The sequence below is a fragment of the Muntiacus reevesi genome, chromosome 14, assembly GCF_963930625.1.
Source record: "Muntiacus reevesi chromosome 14, mMunRee1.1, whole genome shotgun sequence".
Taxonomy (NCBI): domain Eukaryota; kingdom Metazoa; phylum Chordata; class Mammalia; order Artiodactyla; family Cervidae; genus Muntiacus; species Muntiacus reevesi.
The window spans coordinates 48,683,958-48,709,610 of NC_089262.1; the positions used below are offsets into that span (position 1 = coordinate 48,683,958).

The 25,653-nt window shown below is 39.2% G+C and overlaps 1 protein-coding gene, 1 long non-coding RNA gene and 1 other non-coding gene across 7 annotated transcripts in view; 2 read left to right on the forward strand and 1 right to left on the reverse strand.

Annotated features, from left to right (window-relative positions):
- Nucleotides 1-25,653, reverse strand: part of PDE4D (phosphodiesterase 4D) — a 1,548,416-nt gene that overhangs the window by 300,472 nt on the left and 1,222,291 nt on the right. The gene's annotated exons all lie outside the window — the stretch shown is intronic.
- LOC136146713 (uncharacterized) lies at nucleotides 32-24,745 on the forward strand. The gene is made up of 3 exons (XR_010659036.1): nucleotides 32-227; nucleotides 22,771-22,848; nucleotides 23,290-24,745. It is a non-coding gene; the product is annotated as an uncharacterized lncRNA (long non-coding RNA).
- TRNAG-GCC (transfer RNA glycine (anticodon GCC)) lies at nucleotides 5,763-5,834 on the forward strand. Its single transcript has one exon. It is a non-coding gene; the product is annotated as a tRNA-Gly (tRNA).

Consider the following 25,653-nt stretch of genomic DNA (forward strand, 5'->3'; position numbering starts at 1 on the left):
CAAGGGCTGTATGACGTCTGTAGGAAGGCAGTTCAAAACATCGCAGGGAAGTGAGAGAGAGGAAAAAAAAAACGACCCGGCGCCCAGCGGGTCTAGTCAGTTGCTGAAATTTACAAAGCTTCTTTGCAGATCAGAGCCAGAGAGAAGTGTAAACCAGCCAAACAGACAGAAGACATCTCGAAACTTACTTCCTCCTCTGGGAAATGAGGTGTCTCTTGTTATTCAAGGTAAGATTCCCTGAGCACCTTTATAAGGAACACACCCCTTCACTACAGACTTGTTTATCCACTCTCAAAAAAAAAAAAAAAAATCATTTTCTCAAACTCTGGCACAGAAAACTAAAATTTCTAGTCAACAGTAAAGTTGAGAGGACTTGGGAGACTTAGCAGCTGTTCGTTTGGGGCACATTTAATGAAATTTCATGCTTTGGGGTTGGTTGTAGAAACACAATTGTCTCTTAAAAATTAAGCAGAATGTAGCAGGCATCGTTTCATCAGGTTGCAATGTTTAAACTGAAAAATCTAATGTCATGTTGCTGGACAAGTGGCTTCATGTACTGAGACTGTTTCCTTGAAGGATGTTTTGTAAACTTTTTTTTTTTTAAATCATATGCAAATTTCATTGATTTATATGTATATACCAAGATTCTTGGTTTGCAAATTCCTAACAGATCTCCAGTAAGGAATGAAGCTTATATCTCAACATCTCTTATTATGAAAACTAATCCCTGCCCCAGTTCCTATATCTGAAATAAAATATTTTTTGTTATAATAAACATAATCTAAACTGATCCATTTTGAAAACAAATGTATGGTTACCAAAGGGGAAATGTAGGGGAGAGGGATAAATTAAGAGTTTGGGATTAACATAAACACATTGGGCTTCCCTGGTGGCTCAGATGGTGAAGAATCTGCTTGCAATGCAGGAGACCTGGGTTCAATCCCTGGGTTGGGAAGATCCCTGGAGAAAGGAAAGGCTACCCACTCCAATATTCTGGCCTAGAGAATTCCATGGACAGAGGAGCCTGGCAGGTTACAGTCCATGGGGTCTCAGAGTCAGACACGACTGAGCAACTTTCACTGAACACACTACTGTGCATAAAATGGATAACCAATGGATTTAACTAGTATAAAACACAGGGAACTTTACTCAATGTTTTGTAATAATTTATATGGGAAAAGAGTCTGTAAAATAATATGTGTGTAAATGAACTACTTTGTTGTACATATAAAACTAACACAACATTGTAAATCAACTATACTCCAATAAAATTTAACAACCACAAAAAACAAACAAAACAATTCAAATTGCTGGTAAGAGAAGAGAATTGGACTTCCCTCCCCAATCCCTCTAAACATTTCCACTAGGATACATATTAACATTTGTCTGGGTATGCCAACTTCAGTTAATTTGAATGTGAATTATCAAGTGAAAAATACTTTAAGCATCCTGATTTCTTAAATGACATTAGTTAGCACGTTGGTTCTTTAGCCTGACGTGATCCTGGTATTTATTTAGCATTTGCAGACAGGATATTGTAGCGCAAGTGTGACCCACCCAAAGGACTTGGAAAATTAATGTAGTAAGGCATCTCGCCAGACCTCTGGCTACTTATTACAGCAAACCCTTCACCTCCTCCTCCCCTGTCACACTTCAAGGTGCATTTATTATTTAGTCTCCTCTCAAGCCACTTCAGGTAAATGCCAATAAACTGCTGGCCATATCTCCTTAAGCTTTTCAGTTTTCCTATGACTGTTTAGGAATATTCACAGATTCTTGGCTCTGTCCCACGTTAAACAGTTGCTGGCACTTTAAGGGAGGTTGACCAATCACATACTTTCAGACATTCAAAAGAAAGTTGGGGAAACTACTCCCCTTTTTGGAGGGAGGGGGCTTATGAAAAGAGGTTTATCTTTTTTTCTTGGAATTTTAATGTAGAGAAAAAAGAAAAAAAAAACAAACCCAGACCAAGTGAAAGTAACTAACCACTATTACTTATGTGAAGTACTGTTCTCTTTCATGTAAGGCCCAGCAAATGCCTTCTTGTTGATAATTCAGAAAGAAAGCAACAGTAATCACAAAATGAAACGTCTGAATGTTGAGGGTTAAACTCTCTTGAATTAGCTATATGACACAGGGAGCCCAAACCCAGTGCTCTGGGATAACTTAGAGGGGTGGGAAGGGGTGGGAGATGGGAAAGAGGTGCAAGAGGGATGGGACATATGTGTACCTATGACTGATTATGTTGATATATAGCAGAAACCAACACAATATTGTAAAGCAATTATCCTCCAATTAGAAATAAATTAACTAAAAATTAAAAACTCTCCTAAAATAGTCCTCTGTTTTACCATCCCCAAGAAAGCTCTTTCTCTCCCAGTGAGATTACTTAGCTCACTGGCACTCCCTTCCCTGTCAGAAACCCATCCTTAATCTCTTTAGGTTAGGGCTATCCTGGGTTCTACTCGACGTTACACGTATCCCAAGAATGTATCTCTGAAAATCCTAACCCACTTGTTGGGTCCACTATATAACAGTCCTTTAATGACTAATACATCACCCCTGTCCCCAAAGAAAACAAGTTTAAATAGTGGGGAATCTGACAACATATGCAACAAGCCACAAGACTGGAAGCTTCTTAGATCCATCCGTCAAGGTTAACATTACAGAAAAAGACAGACGCACAATAGTACACAGTAGCACAGTAGTACAAGGCCATAGAGATTGAAATTTTAAATTTTGCTCTTATCCCTAATATTAAGGCAGTGACAAAATGATCACAATTTTTTAAAACCCTAATAGTACTTGTTCAATATTACAGTGTTTTCTCCAGTCTAAGGAATTTTCCCCCCATAGGGTAATTTCTGAAATAATGTTTTATAAATTGAGTATCACATATTATTTCCTCTGAAAATCTCCTCAGAATGGAGGGATATGGCACTGCTTCCTCCCACACATTCCTGTTAGTACACAAATATATGACGGTGTACACAATGGCCAATGAAGATGCCTGAATCTGGGGAGAATTTAGGGACTTTAGGAAACACGCGGACCTTGTCTGGAGGGCTTTAGAGGACATGCATTTGATCTAGAAGCTACTATGATTTCTAGCATCGGAGAACATGCATTTGATCTAGAAGCTACTATGGTTTCTAGCATTTTCCTGATATACTGAATTGTGTAGTGTTACATAGACTTCTGTTTGACTGCTGTCATTGCAACATTCAAAGGACTGTACCACAGATGTTTATGTTCATCATGGTCATCCAACCATATACATTTGGTTGATTCCAACCACTGTGTGGTATCACGTTTCCTCAACTTCAGGCATCTGGACACAACCTCTACAAGTTCTTTCCTACTGGCATCTATACCATGCACACACCATCATGACTTGATGTTTTTCTTCACTGACTCATTCTCTTTTAACTTAAATAACATAAACAATAAGCTTGTATTTATTTGATTAAATAGGTTTGATATGCTGATTGCATTTCCCCCCAATAAAAGTGTTAATTTTTAAAAAAGCATCCAAATATCACCTAAAATCTCTCTCATACTAATGGTGGTCAGGAGGCAATATGGGCAACACTCCTGTGGAAAGCATCAACTGCAGGGAAATAGACTGGGTACACCCTAAAACCTCCCTTTTATTCAATGGCAAGCACAATTTGTGGGACTGAGGACAGTTATCAAATGCCAAGCATTAAACGTAAAACAGTAACTGAAACCAACTGAATGGACTGTTAAGTTCATTAACAGTTAGACAGTATGTTAATTACTGCACAATTCGATTTTTTTTCAGATGTTGTTACTTTGAAATACTCTGCCCACTTTCAAACCTCCATCCTTTGAGTAAACTCTTATTTTCAGATCACAACTTTTGAGAATCATGTTATGATGTAACAAAATATACAGGCCTGTCAAATGTGCTTAAAATCAGGACTGCATATAGGTCAAGTAACTTTGCAGGAAGAATGAACAAGGAGCCGCAGATTTGTTATTTTGTTGCTACTACAGTTTCCTGGCATTCTACATTGTACTCAAGTATTTAATAAGAAAAAGACACTTGGAACTCTTACAGTATTTCCTACTTATTGAGGAATCATGTGGTATTGCCCTTATCTGGAGGGGAATCGGTAGCAGATTTTGAGCTGTTTCTCTTATATACATTTGGAGTCAAGGACTTTTCTATAAGCATAAACCTCCTTGGAGTTAAGTTCCTTAACTTCTGAGGGAAAGCTCAAGAGTATTATATTTTGAATGCTTCTGACCTTCAGGTTTCCTACCTTTTTTGTAAAATGTCAGGTTAGAAAAGTAATTATCATGATTTTGATGTAATCCTGCCTGTCTAATTCTGCTTTTGATGCCTGTGTGCTTTTGGTGTCATATCTAAAAATGCACTGCCAGGACCAATGTCAAGGAGTTTTTCCCTATTTTGTTCTAGGAATGTTAAGTTTCAGGCCTTGTAAGTTTTTAATCCATTTCAGGTAAATTTCTGTGACCAGTATAAGGTACAGGTCAATTTCATTATTTTGTATGTGGTTATCCAGTTTTCTCAACATCATTTATTAAAGAGATTATCCTTCCCCCAGTGTATGTTCTTGGCTCCTTTATTAAAAATTAATTGACCAAAAATGCATGGGTTTATTTCTGGGTTCTCTATTCTTTTTTTGTTTTAACATTTACTTATTTGGCTGTGCCAGGTCTTAGTTGAAGCATGCAGGATCTTTTAGTTGCAGCAAGGGGTATCTAGTTCCCTTATCAGGGATTGAACCTGGACCCATGCATTGTGAGCATAGAATCTTAGCTGCTGGATTACTAGGGAAATCTCAAGACTCTATTCTGTTCCATTGTTCTATGGGTCTGTTTTTATGTCAGTACTATACTGTTTTGCAGCCATGAAATTAAAAGACGCTTACTCCTTGGAAGGAAAGTTATGACCAACTTAGACAGCATATTAAAAAGCAGAGACATTACTTTGCCAACAAAGGTCTGTCTAGTCAAGGCTATGGTTTTTCCAGTGGTCATGTATGGATATGAGAGTTGGACTGTGAAGAAAGCTGAGTGCTGAAGAATTGATGCTTTTGAACTGTAGTGTTGGAGAAGACTCTTGAGGGTCCCTTGGATTGCAAGGAGATCCAACCAGTTCATCCTAAAGGAGATCGGTCCTGGGTGTTCATTGGAAGAACTGATGCTGAAGTTGAAACTCCAATACTTTGGCCACCTCATGTGAAGAGTTGACTCATTGGAAAAGACCCTGATGCTGGGAGGGATTGGGGGCAGGAGGAGAAGGGGACGACAGAGGATGAGATGGCTGGATGGCATCACCAACTTGATGGACATGGGTTTGAGTAAACTCTGGGAGTTGGTGATACACAGGTAGGCCTAGCATGCTGCGATTCATGGGGTCACAAAGAGTCAGACATGACTGAGCGACTGAACTGAAGTGAACTGATACTGTTTTGATTACTATAACCTTTTAATATAGTCTGAAATCAGGAAATGTGATGCCTCTAGCTCTGTCCTTCTATTTCAAAATTGCTTTGGCTATTTGTGGTTTGTGTGTGTGTGTGTGTGTGTATGTGTGTGGGGGGGTTCCATATGAATTGTAGGAGTGTCTTTTTTATTTATGTGGAGAATGCTGTTGGAATTTTTATAAATACTGCACTGAATCTTTTACATCAAGCTAAAAAATTTCTGCATGGCAAAGGAAATCATCAACAAAATCCTTTTGGGTTCTGCATCGAACTGTATGGGCTTCCCTGGTGGCTCAGTTGGTAAAGAATCCACCTGCCATGTGGGAGACCTGGGTTCGATTCCCAGGTTGGGAAGATCCCCTGGAGAAGGGAACAGTTACCCACTCCAGTATTCTGGCCTGGAGAATTCCATGAACTGTATATGTATAGTCGATGGGGTCGCAAAGTGTCGGACACAACTGAGTGACTTTCACTCCCTTCACTCCGCTCTCCAACTGTCCAACTGTAACCTGTGTTTGGGGCTGGGGGGAGATGCAGAGTTTCCCATGTCAACAAACAATTCTCTGACACCACCAGCAGGATGTCAGAGAATTCAACTCAATACTGACACCATCCACTTGGAGATAATATCAGATTCCACAGGTTAAGGGCTCAGTCCCATGAGACGCCCTCCTGCTCTCTACAGATGTCAGTTGCAAAACCAAGTTGTTACTTGCATTACTGAAAAATTGGTTATAAATCAGAGGTTCCCATGATCCCCTCCTTATTTCTAGAGATGCTACCAAGAATTTAGGAAACACATGTACTCACTAGATTACTGGTATATGATAGAAGGATATAACTCAGGAACAGCCAGATGGAAAAGGTATGTAGGGCATGGTATGGGGAAAGGACACAAAGCTTCCACACTCTTTCCTAGTGCATCACTCTGCCCCCATATTCACCAATCCTGAAGCTTTCTGAACCCTATTCTTTCCAGTTTTTATGGAGGCTTCTTTGTTACTGGCATAACTGATTAAATCACTGGTCTTTGAGGAGTGAGTCAACCTCTAGCCTCTCTCCCAGCCAACCCCCTTCAGAAGTCTGGGTGAAAATGAAAGTTCCAACTTTCTAAAGGATTGGTTGGTTCCACTAGCAACTAGTCCCCTTCTTTAAGTTCCCTAGGGACTTTCCAGAAGTTACCTTTTTAGCATAACAAAAGATACTTTTATGATTCTTATCATAGGAAATTCCAAAGGTTTTAAGAGCTGTGAACCAGGAACCAGTGGGAAAAGACCTAATATGTATTAGAAACAGATTCTGGTCATCCGAATGACCAAATGTATGTTTCTTATAAATCACAATGTCACAAAAGTGAAAATTTAACCTATGTAATGGAGAAGATATTTGCAAGTCACATAACTGATAAAGTATTAATATTTAAAATACATATAAAATTCGTACAACTCAATAGCAGAAGAACCCAAATAATACGATTAATAAATGAGCAAAGGACTTGAGCAGACATTTTCCCAAAAAACATATAGATGCTCAGTAGTACATAAAAAGATGTTCAACATCCCTAATTATCAGGGAAATTTAAATCAAAATCACAAGATAGCAACTCACTCCTTGTCCATCTGCCAGTAAATTCTAGATTTTCAAGATATCCAGGATTAAACAGTCTAAGTTCACTGTCCTCATTTCTAGTTTTTAGGCTCATAAACACTACAAAGAGGGTATACGTGACAAGGTTACGACTCTGTTAGCTGTGAAGTGTGTAAGATGTTCAGCCATAGTCCTAGAGTCACTTGCGGTCACCTCCACAATAGATGGCACTTTGATTACCTCATTAAGTAATCCTGACTAACAAATGACTATTTTAAAAGGTAACAATATGTAAGATCTCTGATAGTATAGATTTCAACATTTGTCAACCAATTATATTGTCAATCAAAAGGTGCAGCAAACTAGTTTTTAAAACTGGCATAAGCACTTTTGCCTGGGATCAGTAATGTTGACGGGATATGTACTTTGTAAATAACTCTCAGAACTATGTACTAATTTAAAATATGGGATCAAAAGAAAAAAACACCCTGCACTGTATGGCTCAAGTAAGCTGTTTAAAGTTTCATAAGTGCTGTTGTATTTCCTTTATATTCTAACCCTCTCTTCTTCATTCTTTATGTTCTTCATTATTCTCAAATTACGTGTATCTCTGTAAATTAAACCTCATTTCAATTAAGTATTTAAATGATATTAAAGAAATGCATGCAAATAGCTCATCAGTGGTGAGAGTAGGATTCTCAAACTCCTGCATTGATCCCTGACCTGAGGTCACATATGAGGTTGAGCCCTAGAAGGATGATGGAGGCTCCAAGTGCTTGGGTGGGGCTTGTGCACTGGGGAATTTGCTGTAGTGAGATTGGGTGCCCAGCAGGTATTTTATTTGACCACCCTAAATGTCACTGTATGATTTTTTCCCCTCTGAGGTGGTTTGTCTTTTCTAGGGATGGGTATTAAGTCATCCTGCTAGTGGTCTGATGTGGGCAAGAGAAGGGAAATGGAGGTCTGTACGGTCAGTTTGCAGACTTTTGTAGCATCCTCCAAACACAGTTTGCATAGCTATCCTTCCCGGCCTCTCTGCCTGTTACTGCAAAACCTCTTGTCTTCCATGGGGAGAGACATGGGGTATGCTGACTATCCAGAGAGTCAAGACTTGTGGTTGGGTGTACATTATACATACCTCTGTACTATCCCTGTTTTTGGAATTCACTCATGTTATTGATTTGAGTGATATTTTTAGAAAAAAACAATGGATGGGGAGGTCATCTACCCACCATTTTGAAGCTAGAAATCTATAAATTTTACTTTAAAATGAAGGAATTGGCTATGTCAATTTAAGTTCAAGTATTTAAAAATTATCTTTATATATACAGTTGCTAAATATATTTTGACCCTCTCTAAGTATAGGTCAAGATACAGTATTTTTTTATCATGGTAAAACATACATAACATAAAAGTTACCAATTTAAACCTTTTTAGTGCACAGCTCAATGGCCTTACATACATTCACATTGTTGGACAACCATTCAGTTTAGTTCAGTTCAGTCACTCAGTCATGTCCAACTTTTTGTGACTCCATGGATTGCAGCATGCCAGGCATCCCTGTCCATCACCAATTCCCAGAGCTTACTCAAACTCTTGTCCATTGAGTCGGTGATATCAACGAAGCATCTCATCCTCTGCCATCCCCTTTTCCTCCCACCTTCAACCTTTCCCGGCATCAGGGTCTTTTCCAACGAGACAGTTCTTTGCATCAGGTGGCCAAAGTATTGGAGTTTCAGCTTAAGCATCAGTCCTTCCAATGAACACCCAGGACTGATCTCCTTTAGGATGGATTGGTTGGATCTCCTTGCAGTCCAAGGGACTCTCAAGAGTCTTCTCCAACACCACAGTTCAAAAGCATCAATTCTTCATCACTTAGCTTTCTTTATAGTCCAACTCTCACATCCATACATGATTACTGGAAATACCATAGCTTCAACTAGATGGACTTTGGTCGGCAAAGTAATGTCTCTGATTTTTAACATGCTGTCTGGGTTGGTCATAGCTTTTTTTCCAAGGAGCAAGCGTTTTTAAATTTTATGGCTGCAGTCACCATCTGCAGTGATTTTGGAGCCCAAGAAAATAAAGTCTGTCACTGTTTCCATTGTTTCCCCATCTATTTGCCATGAAGTGATGGGACCGGATGCCATGATCTTTGTTTTCTGAATGTTGACCTTTAAGCCAACTTTTTCACTCTCCTCTTTCAATTTCATCAAGAGGCTCTTTAGCTCTTCTTCGTTTTCTGCCATAAGGTTGGTGTCATCTGTGTATCTGAGGTTATTGATATTTCTCCCAGCAATCTTGATTCCAGCTTGTGCTTCATCCAGACTGGCATTTCACATGATGTACTCTGCACATAAGCTAAATAAGCAGGGTGACAATATGCAGCCTTGATGTACTCCTTTCCCAATTTAGAATCAGTTTGTTGTTCCATGTCCAGTTCTAACCATTGCTTCTTGACCTGCATATAGATTTCTGAGGAGGCAGGTCAGGTGGTCTGGTATTCCCATCGCTTTAAGAATTTTCCACAGTTTGTTGTGGAAAAGGCAACCATTACCACTATCCATCTCTAGAACTTTTTCATTCATTTTCTCAAACTGTAACACAGTAGTACCCATTAAACAGTAACACCCATTTCCCTCTCCTCCCACACCTGGACAACCACCAGTCTGCACCGTCTCCATAAATTTAAGTAATGATGTAAGTGGAATAAAAAAGATTAAAGTTTAATGGTATATTCAGGAGTTGATAGCCAGTCTTGTTCTAAATGTCTCATTCTTAAAGAGCAAATCAAAGCATTAGAAATAAAAGTTAAGACAAGGATTCTCAACTTGAGAAATTGATGTACTTCCTTAAACCATCCCTGATTCTCCATAAAGTGTTGCATGCTGTTACATAGACACAGTCAAGAGTAAAAATACTGCCTTGACCAATGTCTGGTTTGTTTTCTTGTAAGTCATCTCTATAGCTGTTACTTTGTTGAAATGTATACACATGATATTAGCACTTACCCTAATTATAGCTCATATTATCTCTAGTTCCTATTTCAGATTCATACTAGACCCTATGTTTAATCAAGTGGTTTCTAATGCTGTTTACCTATCTCAAAGGACAATGCTATATTCTAAAATTGAATTAAATCTTTTAAAAGAGATCAAACAACTGGAAACATCACATTGCCAACTGAAGCCCTTGTTCCTAACACTGTGAGACAACTTGAAGTTTTCATTAAAATAGAATTTGGAAAAAAAAGTGTCAAAAGTAAATGTACATAGAATGTACTTTAATGGTAATTTAACACCTGACGCTTTAGACAATGAAGGAAACTGACTTATTAGAAAGCAAATTTTCAGAGGCTCATTTAATTTACATTTGTTTGATAACATTTTTCCTACCTTGTAGTAATGGTAATGGTAAAACAATCCAGGCAACTCAAGTAATTTCCCCTTGATCACACATCACAAATAAGATCTATTTAATGTAAAAGGTCTGCTCTTTGAGACAATGTCTATTAGTTAAGGAGGGTATACAGGAGCAGGTTAAAAAGCAGCCTTTGGGGTTAGATTGCCTGGGTGCCAATCCAAACACTACTGGTGACTAGCTGTTTGGTCTTGAACAAGTTACTAATCTTCTCTAAGTATCAGTTTCCTAGACTATAAAATGGAGATAAAACAGGGTTTTGAGGATTAAATGAGACATGTAAAATCTTGCCAAAGTATTTGGCATATAGTAGTGGCTCAGACAGTAAAGAATCTGCCTGCAGTGCAGGAGACCTGGGGTTCGATTTCCAGGTTGGGAAGATCCCCTGGAGAAGGGAATGGCAACCCACTCCAGTATTCTTGCCTGGAAAATTTCATGGACAGAGGAACCTGGTGGGCTACAGTCCATGGGATCGCAAAGAAACGGACACGACTGAACAACTAACACTTTCAAGGGTTCAACGGGCTTCCCAGGTGGCTCTCAATGGACATCACTCATGTCCACCAACTCAATGTACGTGAATTTCTGGGAGATGGTTTTTTTTTACCTCTGAGCCACCATGGAAGCCCCACACTTGAAACTAACATATTGTAAATCAACTATACTTCCATAACTTTTTTAAAAAATTAAATTGTTTTCTGCTTCCATCTTAATTTGACCTTGAGCCCCCGACTCCCTTTACCTAATAGACTTGAATAGTTTTCTTCCCTCCCATTTATACATCTAAGGTTCAGTCTCTGTATTATTTTAGGGTTACCTTCCAATTTGGCTCAGAGGTTAAAGCGTCTGCCTCCAATGAGGGAGACCCGGGTTCGATCCCTGGGTTGGGAAGATCCCCTGGAGAAGGAAATGGTAACCCACTCCAGTATTCTTGCCTAGAGAATCCCATGGATGGAGGAGCCAGGTAGGCTACAGTCCACGGGGTTGCAAAGAGTTGGACATGACTGAGCGACTTCACTTTCACTTTCCAATGACACAAAACTTAAAATGTTAAATTTCGCTTGAAAACTTTCAGCAGCCTCCTCTTTCTTACTGAATCAATTACAGCCTTCTCCAATGATGACAGACATGCACATCGTACATGGCTTGCCCGAAATCTGCCCAAGCTGCTTCCCCTACCTCCATTTCTGTTCAGGATCTAACAAGAGCAGCAGTAAAGACCAACTAACTCCATGACAAACTCAGAAGTTCAGTTTCTTGGCTTCATTCAGTTCTGTGAATATCTTGGGTTAATTCTGATGATTAATATTCTATATGTACATTTTTTAACTTGTGTGTAATGTATTTACAATAGTCAGCAGCACACAATAGCAATCATAGGGACAGCAGAGTTCCACAGTTACCGTTCAAACAATTGATTTTGACTGCAATCTTTGAAAACAACTTTAATCTCCTAAATCTACTCTTCTCCTGTGAGATAACACACTTATCTTCCTCCCAGGGTTGTTCTGGGATGGAAGGAGACAACCTGTTATCCACCTATGTGCAAGGATTCCTTCTCTACCACTCGCAGATCTCTGCAAGTGCTTCGTTGGCAACATTATTGTTCTTCCCTTTGGTCTCTCTTTTCTGATCAAAAATTAACTCGGGGTCAGCTTTTCTGGTCCCATCGCTTTTCAGTTTGAATTACGTGCCTTGGGTTAAGCAAACGTTCAGATTCTGATGCTAATTCCAACCAGAGTGCTTAGGAACACAGTCACAGTGTGATCCTCTCTTTATCTGGCAAAGCGGAAGGGACTGTGGATTCCCATCCTCGTATCCCCAGTGTCTGGTCCTGAACAGACACCTGGGCTCTTCCACAGAGCTGCAAGCCCCTTGCATTCAGGAACGGGGTTTATTTATCTCTGCATTCCCAGTACCTACAACAAAATCTGGCTCACAGGCTGTCTGCTTAACAACAGAGTACATCTTTTTGGTTAATCACAGTAGATAAGCCTTTTCAAAGTTTTCTTCCTTTGCCCTTTTATGACATATGCTTCCCGGCTGGAATCAGAATTCAAAAACTGAGTCTGGTGTGTTTTCTTTTTCATAAGTTGCTATTTCTGAAAACTATCTTCTACACCTTCTTTGCCAAAACAGAGTTCCCACATCTTTACAGTAAAAATTTTCTCCCAAAGGAAAAAGAATTGGGTAAGAAACATACTGGAAGGGAGCTTAGGCAATCAGTGAGCTGACCCCAGCATCATTTTTAAGGAGGAAAAGATTCTTTCTTAAGTGTTTAGTGTTTACTATGTCATGAGCTATAAATCCAAATAAAGTACTTCAGTTCAAAGAAATGGCTTTTCTGGGAAGAGTTTCCCCACATCTTTATTGGCAGGAAAATGAGAGGGTGCTTGAGGGGACCTGTAATATCTGCCATAGCCAGCCACCCATCAGCCCATGAATGAGAGAGCTGTGCCTCTGGATGAGGAGTCTGCTCTGGCCAGAGCTCAAAGAAATGGATTGGAGTCACGGAGAGAGGTTATTAACATAATAATGTCTACATCAGCCACATGAAGGCTCTATATACCCATTTATCAGGTGAAGTCCAGAGAGTGCTTCCCAACAAGGTGAGTGGAAGAAGTGGCTAGAACTCAGGCTCACCAAATACCAGGCACTGGATATGGCGCTCACACATGTCATCTCATTAATAGTGAAAACAAACTCATATTAGTGACAATGTCGACTGTAGAGCATAGGGAACTGCATTCAATATCGGGTGATAAAGCAAAATGGAAAAGAGTATGTGTATGTGTATAACTGAATAGGGTTTCCAAGGTGGCCTGGTGGTAAAGGATCCTCCTGGCAATGCAGGAGACGCAAGAGATGTGAGTTTGATCTCTGGGTCATGGAGATCCCCTGGAATAGGAAACGGCACCCTATTCCAGAATTCTTGCCTAAAATTTCATGGGCAGAGGAGCCTGTTGGGCTTATAGTCAATGGGGTCACAAAGAGTCGAACGAGACTGAGGATATAACTGAATCACTTTGCTGGAGAGCAGAAATTAATGCAACATTTTAAATCAACTATGCTTTAATAATATACATTTAAAAATAAGAAAATACACAAATTCATGAACTATGTATTAGTTTCCTCCATCAAAGAGTTGAGGAAACTGAGGCCTGGAGGAGCTTGGCTGCCATTCTCAAGGCCTTAAGAGTAGGACATGGATTTGTCTTTTAGGAGAGCTAAACATCACCTGGGGAAACTAGGACCTCAGGAACTAAACAAATAGCATCACAAATAGCATCTCAGTAGGAGGATTTTTTTTTTTGTTTTTAATTTTTAAATCAATCCTAAGATAAAGACGATGAGACGGACAGACTTTCACTCCTAGTCACAGTTATTTTTGTGGACATGACATCAAAATTGTTAGAAATTAATCATTATTTTCATTCTAGGAATTAAAACTTTACAAATATTTCAGGTATTTAGATACCAGACTATAGGTGTATATATAAATGTAGTAGTCAACAAAAACTTTTGGAAAAAGAAACACCTTTATTTTACTATGTTGATTCTTTTTTCCAAAATGAAGACTCATTTTCCTTTAGAGCTCAAGAACAATTTCTATAGGTACATTATACTTACAGTTACATTTTGCTTTTATAACAGATAATTTCGGTACAAGGGATAGGCAAGCAGACTCAGGTACTGTTTAACCTGACTTTGTGGATCAGTCAGCGCTCTTCTGGGGAGAAAGTCAGCCTTCATTCCAGGCAGTCAGTGAACTCTAAAAAAATAACTGTACACAACACAGAACTGTGATTTTCAGAGGAATTACTCTATAGTGTATTCTCTGTCTTCTCAAAGAGAGTGCCTTGTCTAACAATTTTGCAAAAAGTTTAATCTTAAAGATGGTAATTGGCAGAACTTGATTTATGGAAAGTTGAAGGCAAATGAGTTAGAAGAGATAATGCCAAAACACTCTCCACTTTCAGAACAGATTGTTCCTCCATACGGGAAGAGAATGTGAAAAAGCTCTCTCCTCCAAGTTCATGAAATTTAAGCCTTCATTCAGCTGACAGTCCTTCAGTAAGTTAATTTCCCCCAGGACTAAGGCAGTTCCGGTTAACACACAGACCTCTCTGAAGATAGTTGATCTTTTTCTTAAGAGTTACCTAATAGGAACTCTAAATTACAATGACAGCTTGGGTTTAGTTAAAAAAAAAGGAAGTTATTTAAAAAATAATCTTGCAAATGGATAGTAGTTTAAGCAAGGCTGTTTTAATTCCTTTGTAAATTCCACTACACATCATATCCTGGATATTAAAGATCCAAAAAAATAAAAAATAAAATGGATCCACTTCCCACATTATATAATGATTTTGTTATGAAAATCTAGAAAGGATCTTTATAATTGTTCTTTGAAATTATTTGGCTACTAAATTCATTTAGCTAAGGACTAACTCTGATTTCTCTGCAACCATCTGACATATTTGAGAATTCTTATGAAATGGAAAAAAAAAAAAACCAGCCCACAAGGTTTTTTTCCCAAATGTAACAAAATTTTTATATAATTACTTGATAATTATTGAAGTTCATATAATGTTACATTTTTAAATACTTAATTAAATTGTAATTGGGATTTTGCAGTTTTCTTTTTGTATTTTGGAGTCAATAACTTTACTTTTTAGTTCTCAAATATTTTCATAGGCCCATAAAAAGCTCCCAAGCTCTAGACACTGAGGACCAAAGTATGTGCCATGGACAAAAGAGCCCTGCTGTTGGTTTTTGGAAGGAAAGAGAATTCCAGTAAGAAGTGATTCATGCAAGAAGACATATTTAATATTTCCAGATAGTGTGCTATTTCCTGCAGCACATTGATGATTATGAGTTATACTTCACTTTGCTAACGAGGTGAAGTAAGGCAACCAGTCTTCATGACTTGCTTATGATCCAGTTCAGTCTAGATCCCATGAACAATGAAAAGCACAAGATGTGCTTGTCTCCGGGAGGACCTAATAGTTTAGTTGGGAAGAAAAATACTCCTCTCCTTGCGGTTAGAATTTCTCTATAATAACTGAACACATGAGATCATGAGATAATGAATTCAGAGTTTGGGTACTTGAATGACCAAACTAAAACAATAATATTGTTGCCTGGTGTACCAAAATGATTGGTTAAATTGTCCTTTAAAACACCTGACTAGTGATTTAGGGACAGTGATATTGCTGGCAACCCAACATTTCCCCATGATGGAGGAAGAAGGATGAGAGTCCTTAAGAGGCCAACTTTATTTCTATTCAGGCCCAGGGGATACAGTTTTGAACTGGGGTTAAAACAGGTTTCTACTCCAATTAGAGAAACTGGAAATAGGAAGACAAGATGTCAACCCACAATAAAACAGGTATATCTGGATTAACACTGACTTATTCTGCTCCATTGCTCAGTGAGTACAATTGATATTTTTCCTTTGAAATAAACTTTCTTTAAGGACAAATGGATGTATTCTTTCAAAACAGCACAAAATATACCACAGAGGCCTCTATAACCAAACACTTTTTCTTCATTGTTGTCACTGTTACTTAAATAGTAACATTCCTAAAGCCTACAGTGAAATTGATATGGGCTTTAGGAATGCTGTGGAATTCTGGCTCTTTTGTAACTGGCAAGTAGGCCACAAGGTTAAACTTTAATGCCTGAGTGACTTGACTCTCCCGACTCAAGGGGAGTCACGTACCACGTGGCACCATCTGGCTGCAGGGTTACTGCGTGCTCTGTTGGAGGAGGGTGAATCACCATTTCAGACCAAGCTCTATGCCCACAGAGAAAAGCCACACCACCGCTCTCCTATCCTGGGGAAATAATCTGTGAGCAACCCGCCTTCAACTCCTTAGAGATTATTTCTGAGAATGTATGTCTTCAACTACTGCTTGACATGACTGGAAGCAGAAGAAATGGCTACAGAGAATCTCAGTTCACCCTAAAGAATCACCTAGGGCTTACCAAGTGGCTCAGTCGGTAAAGAATCTGTCTGCAGTGTGGGAGACCCAGGTTCCATTCCTGGATTGGGAAGATCCCCTGGAGAAGGGAATGGCTACCCACTCCAGTATTCTTGCCTGGAGAATCCTCGTGGATAGAAGAGCCCGGTGAGGTACAGTCCATAGGGTTGCCTAGAGTCAGACACGACTGAGCAACTAAGCAGAACACAGCACAGCGGCACTAAAAATCATAAAGGAATTGTGTGAGGGAGTATCTGTTAGCAGGGCCACTGCATGTGTCTGGGCAAACAGTACATTGCACAACTCCAGGGGGCACCATTTACACAACCCATGATGTGAATTGTGTCTATGGAGTCCTGCAACATGGCGGGCCCATCTTTCTGTTTCTCAAATGATGAGACAATACACCTGTATTTTTCACCTTTCGATAGATCCCAAAGGCTCCAGTTGAAGCGCCAAGGCCAACACAAGGGACAATACAGAGAAAGTGGTATTAGACAGTGGTGGGGAAGACTGTGAGTCAGAGTGACAAGGTATAAATCCCAATCTGTCTCCTTACCCAAGTCACGGGGATTTACCTTTCTATGCCCCAGTCTGTTCTGCTGTAAAATGGGTATAATCAAGGTAATTGGGAGAATTATATTAAATGATGCTGGTAAAATGCTTAGAACAGTGCTCAGCATATAGTCAAAGACTCACTAAATGTTAACTCTTACTATTGAAGAATATAATGTCTCTCTCTCTCTTTTTTTTCCCACTTGTTAGGATTCTGGAATGAATAAAAAAAATCATACTATATTATTACAATTTGGCCTCAAGAGTATTTATGACTCTGGAAGAAACATTTTCTGTGTATCTTTAAAGCTGAGAACTAGGAACAGCTTAACAGGATGTTTTTGGAAAAATGAAAAGACAATGACCAAAGGTACATTGAACCATTTGAAGATTTTTTATTGGGGTAATCGGTCCACAAAAAAAAATACTCTTTCCATTCCTCAGAGAGTGGCTCATTACCCAGGAATGTCTGAGACCCCAACGTGATCAACTTTTTTCACTTGTAAAGAGAAACCTGGAATTATATGAGAGATCTTCCCTTTTAAAATCTCAAATTTTATAAAATACCATCTGGCCAATACTATGAAATCAAACAAAATAAGTTTGATGTGGGGGTGCTCCTTGTGTTACCAGATTTCTTTTTAACCGCCATTTAAGATGTACAGACTTACTGTTTTACTAATCTCAAAAAAACTCCTTTATGCAGATTGGCTAATGCAACAGTGGGCTAATATCAGCTATTTATATTTTAACAGCAGTGGTGGTGGTTTAGTTGCTAAGTCATGTCAGATTCTTGCAACCCCATGGAGTCCGCCAGGCTCCTCTGTCCTCTGTCCATGGCATTTCCCAGGCAAGAGTACTGGAGTGGGTTCCCAATTCCTTCTCCAGAGGATCTTCCTGACCTGGGGATTGAACCTGGATATCCTGCATTTCAGGCAGACTTTTTACCAACTGAGCCACCAGGAAGCCCCATTTTTAACACCAGGTGTAGTATGTGTGTGTGTTAGTAGCTCAGTCATGTCTGACTCTTTGCAGCCCCAAGGACTGTAGCTCACCAGGCTCTTCTGTCCTTGGAACTCTCCAGGCAAGTATACTGGAGTGGGTTGCCATTCCCTTTTCCAGGGGGTCTTTCCAACCCAAGGACTGAACCCAGGTCTCCCACTTTGCAGGCAGACTCTATCATCTGAGCCACCAGGGAAGCCAGCAGGTACAGTACTTCTCAAAAAAAAATTGTGTGTGTGTGTGTGTGTGTGTGTTAAAGGCCTGAAATGTTTACCATTAGAAATTAATCCCACTGGATAAATTATTTTATTTACTATTTAGCAGTAGGTATAGTAAAAAAATTTTGGAGAATTAGTTGTGATAAAATGTTAAGTGCTTATTCCATCCATACATGAAACCAGTCCTAGTAGACTCAATTAAAAAAAATAAAAATCTTCATTTTTTACTCTTTAGCTAATCATTAACCAAAGTCTGAGTGACTACTTGAATAAGTAATTTGGTATCTCTGAAAAACAGAAGGAAACTAGCATTTGATTAGCATCTACTATCCACTTGGTTTGGTTCTTTAATTGCTTTTTCTTCAAATATTGAAAACAATCCCTTAAGAGTCGTAATTATTCCTTATTTTATATGCAATTTGATGTTTGGAAAGGTCACGCCTACTTCCTTTGGACCATGCACTTCTCTCATGCTAGCAATGTTGATACTGTCAAGTAAATATTCAAGATCTGGTACTGTTGGTAATCAGCAACACACACACACACCAACATTGAAAAACAAGGGTAAATTCATGAGGTTAGACAGAGCTAGCTGCCATATGATAATTCAAAGGGAAGATTCTGTGCTGATGAACAGAACCATTTTCACCTTATTCTGAATCATCATGTTTCATTGTTAGGCACTGTATACAGTATACATATTAACTGGAATCTCATATTTCCTTATATTCATCACAAACACAGACTGGAGTGTGTAATTAAATGTAAGTAGGTGATTTATCTTTCAGATTTTTCTAAAAGAGAAATCAAGTCTGCTGGACTGGAGTGGGATGGGTCTACAGAGATTAGGGGGAAATTGAGGGATAGCAAAACTTGTGTTGATTTCATAGGAAGTAAAGGGTAGAGGTGTCAAGAATACACAGAATAACTATACAAAAAAGATGTCCATGACCCAGGTAAGCACAGTGGTCTGATCGCTCACCTACAGCCAGACATCTGAGAGTGCGAAGTCAAGGGGGACTCAGGAAGCATCACTATGAACAAAGCTAGTGGAGGTGAAGGAATTCCAGCTGAGCTATTTCAAATCCTAAAAGATGATGTTAAAGTGCTGCACTCAATATGCCAGCAAATTTGGAAAACTCAGCAGTGGTCACAGGAGTGGAAAAGGTCAGTTTTCATTCCAATTCCAAAGAAGGGCAATGCCAAAGAATGTTCAAACTACTGCACAACTGTACTTATTTCACATGCTAGTAAAGTAATGCTCAAAATTCTCCAAGCTAGGCTTCAATAGTACATGAACCAAGAACTTCCAAATATTCAAGTTGGATTTAGGAAAGGCAGAGGAACCAGAAATCGAATTGCCAACATCTGTTGGATCACAGACAAAGCAAGAGAATTCCAGAAAAACATCTGCATCTGCTTCATTGACTATGCCAAAGCCTTTGATTGTGTGGATATCAACAAACTGGGAAATTCTTCAAGAGATGGGAATACCAGACCACCACACCTGCCTCCTGAGAAACCTGTATGCAGGTAAAGAAACAACAGTTAGCACCTCCCATAGAACAACAAACTGGTTCCAAATTGGGAAAGGAGTATGTCAAGGCTGTATATTTTCACCTAGCTTATTTAACTTATATGAAGAGCACACCATGTGAACTGCCAGGCTGGATGAAGCACAAGCTGGAATCAAGATTGCCGGGAGAAATATAAATAATATCAGATATGCAGATGACACCACCCTTATGGCAAAAAACGAAGAGGAATTAAAAAGCCTCTTGATGAAGGTGAAAGAGGACAATGAAAAAGCTGCCTTAAAACTCGACATTCAGAAAACTAAGATCACATGGAAAGGGGCCCCATCACTTCATGGCAAATAGATGGGAAACAATGGAAACAGTGACAGACTTTAGTTTTTTGGGTTCCAAAATCACTGTGGATGGTGACTGCAGCCATGAAATTAAAAGAAGCTTGCTCCTTGGATGAAAATCTATGACCAATCTAGACAGCATATTAAAAAGCAGAGACATTACTTTGCCCACAAATGTCTGTCTAGTCAATGCTATAGTTTTTCTAGTAGACATGTATGGATGTGAGATTTGGATCATAGAGAAGGATGAGTGCCAAAGAACTGATGCTTTTGAACTGTGGTATTGGAGAAGACTGTTGAGAGTTCCTTGGATTGCAAGGAGATCAAACCAGTCAATCGTAAAGGAAACAGCCCTGAATATTCATTCGAAGGATTGATGCTGAATCTGAAGCTCCAATCCTTTGGCCATCCGATGCGAAGAGCTGACTCATTAGACAAGGCCTTGATGCTGGAAAGACTGAAGGCAGGAGAAGGGGACAACAGAGGATGAGATAGCTGGATGGCATCACTGACACAAAACATGAGTTTGAGCAAGCTCCTGGAGATGGGGAAGGAAGGGAAGCCTGGAGTGCTGCAGTCCATGGGGTCGCAAAGAGTCAGACATGACTGAGCAACTGAACAACAACAACAAAAAAAAGGGTAGAAAGTCAAAAGTGAAACTAGTTCATACATTTCCAGGACAGTTTCAGATTTAACGATGTATAAGGAAATCTTTTGACTCATTGGAAAAGACCCTGATACTGGGAGAGATTGAGGGCAGGAGGAGAAGGGGATGACAGAGGATGAGATGGCTGGATGGCATCACTGACTCGATGGACATGAGTTTGAGTAAACTCCGGGACTTGGTGATGAACAGGGAGGCCTGGCATGCTGTGATTCATGGGGTCTCAAAGAGTCAGACATGACTGAGTGATTGAACTGAACTGAACTGAACTGAAGGAAATCTAAGACTTCCCAGGTGGCACAGTGGTAAAAGAATCTGCTTTCCAAGCAAGAAATGTTAAGAGACATGGGTTTGACCCCTGGGTTGGGAAGATCTCCTGGAGGAGGAAATGGCAACCTGCTCCAATGTTCTTGCCTGGGAAATCCCATGGGACAGTGGAGCTTAGTGGGCTAGAGTCCATGGGGTCACAAAAAGTCAGACAAGACTGAGCTACTGAACAACCACCACCAACATTCTGACATCGGTTAAGATGTCTTTATGTCAAATATGTCTTTCCAAGCAATATCAACTCTAATTAAGACATTACCAACTTAATCCAATGTCACATAAATCCCAAATGATTAAATACTGTTTATTCAGAATAATATCAGATACTTATAAAGATGGATTAGTAAGTATTTTGAGGTCACTATAATAAATATAGTGACATATAGGAGCACTTGCAAGTTTGCAATAGAAAGAGGAGATGGTTGGTAAGAGAAACACTTCCACAAAAAGCATCACATTATTTTGTTTTTTTCACTTGATAGATCTTATCATATGTGAATTCGTAGTATTCTTCACTGTGGATTTCACCCACTGGAACAGAACTTCTATGAGCACAGGGATTGCCTATCTTACATCCTCCTACATCTCCAATAACTGGAACAGTGCCTGGTCCATAGGAAGCACTCAACCAACACTGGGCAATCAACAAGTGAATTACATAGATCAGGAATGTTCTAATAAGAAAGAAGAGAAGGACAACTCCTTGTGGGATGAATAGTCCCACAAAAGATGTCAAGGAAAGAGGATCCTGGATAGAAGCTTGAAAGCTGTTGGAAATGAGAAGGCCATTCCTTTGTGGGGTATGAAAGACAAAACGGATGGGCCAGGCCCTAGAGCTGCATGAAGCAATGAGAAGTGCTATTCCACCAGGAAATCTTGATGAAGCGATTTGGGATTACATAAAGAACAGCCTTTTAACAAAAACAGAATGGGCTCCCTTGGGTTTGTTAGAAGAGTCAATATCTGTGAGGAGAGGTATTGGAGCTTTGGGTAGAAGAAAAAACACAGGGAAAACGTGACACTGGGCAGTCAGGCCGTGAAGGTAGAACTTTTAAAGGTCTCCTTGAATCCTGGGGTTTCAGGCCTCTGTTTTTACCTTTTTGCTCAAAACGACTTAAAGAGAATTTCTTAAATTCCTTGAATTAATCATAAATAAAAAGTTGCCTTTTTCTTCCTAAACCAAGAGAAAACAGCTAACTATCAAAGTTCTTTCATCTTGTATTTGGCAAAACCACATTTCAGCTAGTGGGGAAACAATTGTTTTACCTTCACTGTAGAAGAGGTAATTGAGAATGACATTAAAGACACATTTTCTATAGATTTCAGAAGACAATATTTTGTTTTGAAGGTTTATGATGTGATAAAGTATTTTTAAAGTCCATTCTAATTAAACAGCTTGGAGAAAGATGTCTTTATTTATTTTTTTGTTGTTGTTTATTTTTTTTTTGAAAGATGTCTTTAAATCTCAACCTATGGAAGGTCTTATTTCAAATGCTAGTCTACAGAGGATTTCAAATTAACATGACTGTACGTCTGATGGTGTGAGAAAGTAAATGGATTTGCTTTATATTTATTAAGATCATCTCTGGTGTCATATATTCAAATGCCAAGATACTAACACAGAAACAATAATAGTTTTGTTTAAATTTTTTCCAACATACAGAATAAAGAGAAGCCTTGATTGAAAATACTTCTATACATAGGCAGATGAATTACCTCAGTATCTATGACCTTCATAGAGGTAGGTATTGGTGTCTATGTTCTCTGAATACCCACCTCTCAAAGCTGAATGCTCCAAAAATCTGCAGCTCCCTGACTGAAGGTTTTTTTGTTTTTTAAAACCTGTGAGTCTTTGTCGAAGGGTTGTTTTCCTGGCCACATGCTTGACCCATGGGTAAGCAAACCAGAGTGCTGGGTTGTACCTGATCCCTAGAAATAGGTGATGGATGAGAAGGGAGTTGGTAGATAAGAGCTCCAGCTTCCTCATCCCATTGACAGGGCCACTCTAAGGAGTGTTCCACACTGTCCCCTGTTGCCCCAAGCCAGACTCAGACCCACATTCCCACTGGGATAACTGACTTGATGATGTTTTTGTGTCCTTCTACTCTCTGTCTCACTTTCTTATTTCTTTCCTTAAGTTTTGTGGACTTCCTAAATAAACTACTCATACTTTTTGTCCCAGGTTTTACTGCTGGAGAATCCTATACCAGCTGTGCCTTTTTCATTGTTTTGTGACACCAAAGAAGAGTTTTTATTGGGACTTGAAAACTAAATAAACAGGGATTAAAGTGAGAAAAGTAGAGAAGACCCTGATGCTGGGAAAGACTGAAGGCCAAAGGAGAAGAGGGCAGGAGATGAGATGGTTGGATAGCATCACCCATTCATTGGATGTGAACTTGGGCAAGCTCCAGGAGACGGTGAGGGACAGGGAAGTCCGGTGTGCTGCAGTCCATGGGGTCGCAAAGAGTTGGACACGACTTAACAATGGAACAACAACAAAGTGAGATGATTATGTGTGTTCTTCGTTAAACACTGAAATGCTTCTATTTTAGTTTAAAACTCTGTTGAGTTTTCTCAAGTTCTTCCCTTTTTCTTTACATCCTTGTTTTTCTTTCCCGTTTGGCTTTTTCAGTTTCTGGCACACACATGTGAAATAGGATGGCATAGGGGTATGTCAATGAGAAACAATAAATTTTTTTTTTAAAGTTTACAGCCTCAGAGTGTTTATTATATGAACCAAAAAAAGACTTTACACTGTGTGGGGGATGTGTGTGTGTGTGTGTGTGAAGGAAGTCATTATGAATATATCATATGTTGGCAGGCAAATGTTATTTCTAGAAGAAATGGAAATTTATTTGCCTGGATCTAAATTAGTGTTATTCTGAAATCAGTATATTTTCTGATGGTGTGAAACAACATACAAAATACATAAACACATATATATGTGTGTGCACTTGACATATACTTAATATTGAGTTGGCCCAAAAGTTTGTTTGGGTTTTCCTGCACAATATTATGCAACATCCAAATGAACTTTTTCAGTTCAGTTCAGTCACTCAGTCGTGTCCAATTCTTTGCCACCCCATGGGGTGCAGCACACCAGGCTTCCCTGTCTATCACCAACTCCTGGAGCTTGCACAAACCCATGTCCATCGAGTCGGTGATGCCATCCAACCATCTCATCCTCTGTCATCCCCTTCTCCTCCTGCCTTCAATCTTTCCCAACATCAGGGTCTTTTCCAGTGAGTCAGTTCTTCACATCAGGTGGCCAAAGTATTGGAGCTTCAGCATCAATCTTTCCAATGAACACCCAGGACTGATCTCCTTTAGGATTGACTGGTTTACTCTCCTTGCAGTCCAAGGGACTCTCAAGAGTCTTCTCCCAACACCATAGTTCAAAAGCATCAGTTCTTCCGTGCTTAGCTTTCTTTATAGTCCACCTCTCACATCCATACATGAATACTGGAAAAACCATAGTTTTGACGAGACAGATCTTTGTTGGCAAAGTAACGTCTCTGATTTTTAATATGCTCCTTAGGTTGGTTATAGCTTTTCTTCCAGGGAGCAAACATCTTTTAATTTCATGGCTGCCTGCAGTCACCGTCTGCAGTGATTTTGGAGTCCCCCAAAATAAAGTCTCTCACTGTTTCTGGCCAACTCAATAAAATGCATGTACTAAAGATACTGTAAATTAATCAGCAATAAATTTTAAATTCAGAGTTAATGACTGAGTCATGTCTCTTTTCTAACAAGGTTTAACTGTCTTAAGAAAAAGCAAAAACAAATACCACCCCCCACCACTACCACCAAATGACAAGCCTGGAGTCACCACAGAGTCATATTAGGCTGGTCGTTAGTCAACAGTGTTGAAAAGCCAGACATGTCAGAATGGCCCCTAAATCTCCAGTTATTTATAGCAAGTATTTTAACAGGGGGAGATAAAAAGGATGGATTGTCTTCAGACGTCTGGGACCAGTAAAGGGCGTTTTTTCACTCCTTCTCTCTCTGAATGCTTAGAAAAGAAAAACCCCACTGTGAATTGATGAATGGGGTGGTGGAATAGACATTTTGGTGTGATTCTGATCTCCATTTTGCTGAGTAGGAATAGGAAGGAATTCTGAGGTGCTCTGAATGTTAAAAAGAGAAAGGGAAAGAAAGAATGAAAAAGAAATGAGAGAACAAAGAAGAGTAAAGTTTCCAGACTTTTCACAATCACGTAAATAATGGGTCACAAAATAAATAAAAATAATGGTCCAAATTTCCACATTATGAAGACTTGTAGTTTCAGAGCTACAGGGCTTTGTAATCATGAAGATATTAGAGATTTAGAACCAGTATAACCGCAAAGTTTGTGAAATTTTGAAAGTAACTTTTTCTTTACATATTTCTGATCACTAAAACTAATCCTTTTAGAAGATATTACCTGGGTTCTTTCTCTGAACATTAACTGTCTTATTTTTTTGTTATAGAGATAGCTTAAGTAGCAGATGATAGGGAAAAAAATCTTCCTGACATTGGTCATGGCAATGATTTTTTGGATACGGCA